The sequence below is a fragment of the Condylostylus longicornis genome, unplaced genomic scaffold (genome assembly GCF_029603195.1).
Source record: "Condylostylus longicornis isolate FDR11 unplaced genomic scaffold, ASM2960319v2 ptg000145l, whole genome shotgun sequence".
NCBI classification, from domain to species: domain Eukaryota; kingdom Metazoa; phylum Arthropoda; class Insecta; order Diptera; family Dolichopodidae; genus Condylostylus; species Condylostylus longicornis.
Window position 1 is genome coordinate 1,385,054 of NW_026578113.1, and position 6,549 is coordinate 1,391,602.

Consider the following 6,549-nt stretch of genomic DNA (forward strand, 5'->3'; position numbering starts at 1 on the left):
TAACTAGACCCCAAATTTTTCAAGTACATATATGAAAATGTTCAAAAAATTTTAATAAAATTATTCAGTGACAGTGACTTTATTGATTTCATATTCCTTAAAATCACATAATCTAATTTCTAAGAAATCATAAAATTATTTTGTATAAATTCTCGAGGTCATATTACTATATTATATTAAATATATTGAATATACTTTGACATTTATTAGAATTTAAAATTTTTCTCATAATATATACATATTAAAATTATAAATTATTTACATATCAACCAAAAGCAATATATTTTTATATACAGTTAAAGGATCAAGGTCATTTTCATATTTGAATACAATTTATTTAGTGTAGCGTATAATGTATAACTCAAAAGCTTACTTAATACTTTTCAATATTATATATACAAAAGAAAAAAAAATCTTAAATTTTAAACCTTATTCTTAACCATATATCCTTTTTCAATATTTATTTTAAATATCAAAGAAGAAATTGAATATTTATTAGAGTAACCGTAAAAAAATTAATAACTATTTTAATTTTCTATATACTAAGTATATAATTGTAACAAATTTCCTAATTACTTTTTACTTAGAATAATAAAAATTTTTTGTAAAATTTCATTCGTATATAGTTTTTATACTCAAATAAGGTTTTAAAAATTTTATTCACAAAACAAAAAAAAAAATTTCAATCAATTTATGAGTGTACGAGTATAGGTACAGGTAACCTTTGTATAATTTTTAGTTCATTATTTTGTGGTATTAGCTCTCATTTGTATTATTTTGTATATATGCACAAAATACCGAAATATATGCTTGTTTCTTATAATAATGCCAATATATAAAAGAATTTATTTGCTCATATTAAGTGATCCTTTCATTTTTACTGCTATTTCTCTAAACAAATATATTCAAACTCTTATAATATCCTTTCTCATTTCTTTTACTATAAAAAAGTTTTTAACCTTTAACTGTTTAACTTTTATATATACCATGGTAAAATTATAACATTTTTCCCTTTTCAACAACATACTAGTAAAAAAAAAAAAAGGATATGCTGTATATAGCACTTTAATAACGGTATACCTAAAATTCGGTGATAGAATAATAATTTCTAGTGAAAAGGTGCGTATAAAAACAAAATTTAAAAATATTTACTTCTATTATAACAATATTACAAGTTTTTAAACAATAATAAAATATATATATATATATCTAAGGATATAATATAGAAAAGGATGAGCATAAATACATAATAGAGTTACAGGATTTTTAAAAGTAAACTGGTTATGTTTTAATATTATTGCAATAAAGATTTATTTACAATCGTTTAGTATGATATATTTAAGGATAATTTTTAAGTTGATCCTTTTTTTTTGTTAAATGCTGTTTTTCCCTTTCATTTATTTTAATCAATTGTATTTCATACAATATGGTAGGTATTGTGATTGTATCAAATTTGTTATATATCAAGTTTTCAACACAAATGCAATTGTCTATATACTAGAGAAACTTAAAGGAATTTCTTTCTCAAGTATAGAAATCAGGGAAATTAGGGCCTATGTACCGGTGCTACCCAATTGGTTTTAACGCCTGCATAATCGATTCGAATAAAATTATATATTTTCGTGTTAAGGCGGCGAATGTGATGTGAAGTAACATTTTTATGTAAGTTGGGGGCAGGGTACTTCATCTATCTAAGGAACATTTATACTTTTGGTTATACATAACACAATAATGAACAGATTTTTTGAAATTTTCAATGTCATCTTTGTTTATTGAGAGAAAAAAAATTTATTGAGAGTGTTAATTTTGAAATTCTGAGAAAACTTTTAGGTGTAATCAGGCAAGGTCTTTATCAGAGGCCTTCAATACGTTTAAAAAATCGGATGGCTGAAAAGAAACTAATTTTACATTCAAAGATGCATATGAATGGTATAGAGCTTTCTGATTCCCCACTGTGAAATTTCAATTTACACTACAAATGATTTTCAGGCTTTAATACAAATAATTCGTCAGACTTAAACAAGTTGATTAGTCAATATATGAAATTTTCTAACGTGCAAATTCGATAATTTGCTGACCACATCAAATATTCTCATTATTTTTGTATAACATACAATTTTATTATCGTATTCTGTATACATACAACAGTCTTGTATTCATTGGGTATTTATAAAAATATAAAAGTTAAATAAATTCACTGAATATACAAGCGAATTTAAATTGATGAAGTAAATAATTGAAAAAGGTTGCAGTTTTGTACCCAATTTCAAGTAAATTATCAAAATTTAAACAAATATTTGTTTTTATAATTTTTAATATCCGAAATTGAATAGGAAATTGAAATATAATTTTTATGATTATTGCGAAAAAAAAATTTTTATTGCAAAACTATTTGTATATAATGAGTGCAATTTTACCTTGCAATGTTACCTTGCACTCATTACCTTGTAACTCATAACTGCTTAAATAACTGAGGCCATGTAACCTATACACCATGTAATTTGAATAACATTTCTTAACAAGATCTTATTTGTTTTTAAATGGAAGACAATGCAATAAACAAACAAAAAAATATTCAATTTTATTAGATTATTTTTGATTTGTTGTTATAATTTTGTGTTCTTAAAGGAAACTGAAATGAGCTATTCGATCAACTTTGAATATATTATACACAGTTATATGCTTATATATCGGCTTTATGTAAAGAAAATGAGAAAGTATATATAGAAGGATAAACGTTATTTAACAAAGATAGGATTTTAAAAATTTAATTGATTATTTTCCAGAGTTTCTCAAAGTCTAGAATTTTAAAGTAATTTTCGAAATCAAATACTAAAATACTAAAATAGTATAAATAGTAAAATTAGTATACTAGTAATTTATAATTGGAGTAGTTATTCATTGCAAATTTACGATATTATTCATAAAAATTTTAAAATTTTGAAATTATTTTGATTATATAGCGATTTTTATTTTGCATTTAGTAAAATTTAGTGAAAGTTATTCAAAAATTTTTTGTTCATCATTAAAAAATCACTACCTTAAAATATTAGTTGATTAAAAATGGTTTATAAATGATTTTAAAAATGGGTCCAATAAAAATTTTCATAATTTACGAATAGTATTCAAAAATAAAATTACCAAAGCTTGGATATTACGTGTTTCAGACAAAATTCAATTCAAATCAAACTCGTAAATTTCAAAACTTTAATAAACAAAAATTAAGCAAAGTCATCCAAACATTTTATTACTTTAATAATTTAGAAATTTTTTTCTTATTTGACTAAATTGTGTAAAATTCGCGGCAAGGAAATATAAAAACTATAAAAAATAATACACAAAAATTAAAATTGACACCCGCAATAAAAGATTATCCCATTAATTAAGAGTATTCAAAACGAAATTTTAAAATTTGGTGCTCGACTTTTCTCCAACGCTTGAAAACGAACAAAATTGAAAAAATTAAGATTAAATTACTGACAGCGCAATTGTTAAAGCACATATTTTAATTTTTAATTGTGATGTGATTGAAACCAATTTAATTCTATATGTTTTCAAAATGATCTCAATCGATTTTGTCTGATTTCTATAATTAAAAAATAAAGTTGATTTAGTTTTTTTGCAATGAATATCGAAAATTTTACATATGAAGACCAAATATTTTTCTTTTCAAACCTAAAAATAAAAATTTTGTAATGCTTCCAAATAATGTCGCGTTGGAGATTTTACCATTTTGCAAATTGAAACCAATATTTAAACGATGCAATAACGTTACTTAAAAATGGCTCCAAATGCAATTTTCAGCTTTGGATTTTATAAAAAAAAACCCTCTACCACATATCATCCCACAAAAATAATTATAAATTTTTTTTGGGGGTACAACACCATTAAACATGTTAGGTCTGTATAATAACTTAATTTTGTATATTGTATTTTGTGTATGTGTAATAGAGGTGTTGAATTTTTTTAATTTTTCAATTGATTTGAATCATTTTCTTTGTCATAGATTACAAATTATTTGTGAGACTTTGGGAGATATCTAACATGCAAAAAAAATCATTAGTTATTTTTACTATACTTGGAAATCCGATAATTCGCATTCAATATTTTTAACAACTTTCTTCCCAGATAATTTCCGAAATCCCCGGTTGTAAATTTTTCTAGCCAAATATAAAATTGTAAATTTTATTTCTTTATTTTATTTTCTTGATACTAGTATAAAAGTTATCGCAATCAGGTCTTAATTCAATGTTGTTTCATTAATTTCTTCTTACTACGAGGTAGGTGCGGATGACAAATCTAAGAGCTTTGGCTAAAATTATTATAAACTTTGAAGGTCGTAATAGATTACAATAAATTGCAAAATTTACGTTCTTTTTTTCAAATTTTGTAAGTAAATTTCGAATATGGAAATTAATCAAATCAAAAAATGATTACTACATGCGCCATAGTTTTTCATGCTTCTAGTGATAAAAACTGGTATACAAATCGAGATAGTGGGGAAAAATAATATATTTTCTGCCTAGTTTTATTGCAATGCATTCTCAACGCTAGTTGCATTTTTTTTATCTTATGCTGCTAAAAAATACAAGTAGTTTTCGTTATTCAGAGTCATACATTATTGCCGATGCAGCATAAAATGTTAATATTTTCAAAATAATTTATTTCAATCAATTGACTATGTAGCTTGACTTTATCATTCTCTTTCCAGAATTTATATATAGAAAATGATAGCCGTTACGACAATATTTAAGCAAACAAAAAATATTACAATGAGATCTGTAAGCGGATATGTTCTGTTGCAGAAACAGTCGTAATTTTAGAAATGTTTTGTTTGTTATGTACACATGCAGAATCTTCCAAGGTCGATTAAAAATGCAGTCATATGAAATCTAGTCACATTTCATGTCACAAATCAACTACAGAATAAATATGTATTTAATATGTAGGCAGAATATTACGAATTTTCTATTTTTTTTTAGAAACTTATGTTTTTCTCTACCAAAATAGTGACCAGTTTTTTCATTATTTTAACAGCACAGAATTCTGCCCAGAATTTGCTTACACATTTTTTTACTAAATATTTACTTTTTTTACAAATTACCTTTTTTCTCTAAATTTTTATGGATAAAATTCGCGGTTAAAAATAAAATTTTCAAAATAATTGAATTTAAATGGTGTATGTATAAGCAATAAACCAATTCATCATATTTTACATAATCTCATAAATCATTAAAAATTTGGTTTTTATTTTTTTACGGTTTTCACCTTTTTCTTATTAAAAATATTTTTCTTATTGTTTTGTTTTTTGCATTTGATCGTGAAATTTTTTCGAATTCATTAAGCTCTTAGCAATTGGAAATATATAGTAAAATAAAATACCATATTTTACAATTTACATACACATGTACAGATAAATACTATATATAAAGACTGACAAGAAAATTGAACGTCCTATGAATTCGAACAACAAATATGTTTGGTAACCAAAATTTTAACCAGAAAAAAACTCAGTAGCTAAAATTAAACTATTCATTTCCCTTTCCACTCAACTATATCACTAAAATCCTATATATTTTAGTATGCATAATTAAGATCCTGAAAAAAATGTCCTTATTGAATATTAAATTTTAAATCTCATACAACTTAAATTATACCATCATACAAATGTTTCATAAAAATGAAAAAATATACCAAAAATCTGCACAAATTTACAAACATAATATTAACGTTATTGACAGTCCTAATATATACCGCAAATGTATACAGATCCTTATTATCAGCAGGATATTTCAAAAATATTTTTAATTTTATGGCCAATATTTATACAATATTATAGAAGAAACAAGACAATATTTTGAACAACAGAAAAAAATAAAGTGAATTTTTTTTTTGAAAAAATTTATAAGCAGGACTCACACTAAACACAATTTAATATTTTAAAATATTTTAAGGATTTTGTTTAAAGACGACTTGTTCCTTTCTTACTTAAAAATCATTTAACCTTCAACTATAGTTTACAGCCAATTTTCTCGTTCGTCTTTTTTTTTTTTTATGTTTTTCTCTGTTTTCTCTTTGTTTTTATGAAAATTAATTAAAGCGTAAACGTAATTTAAGTGTTAATTTAATTGTTCTTTCCAAGCCAAAAAATTACTATACTGTTTAATTGCATGGTTTTCAAAAAAAAAAAAAAAATTGTACACCGAAAATTTAAGGTAGTTGAAGGAAAGTATTTATGTATGTGTGTGTAGAAAATCAATAGGCCAAGTACGATACATTGAACGTAAAAACACTTGTATTATGTATAAATTTTTTTTTTTACAAAATTATGCTATTTACATGGTGTGCCAAACACAGCTGGCCCAAAATTGCTAGTGCACCTAGTTCAAGTAAAATTTTTAAGAAAATGTTATTCGATTTTCACGTGTTTTTCCCAAAGTGCTCTGGACAAAATTAGGTTTATTAAAGTGTCCGTGTGATACACGCAATATTTCTATTAATTTATTTATTCCAATAAATAATGATGGAAGAGATAATTAAGAGAGCTCA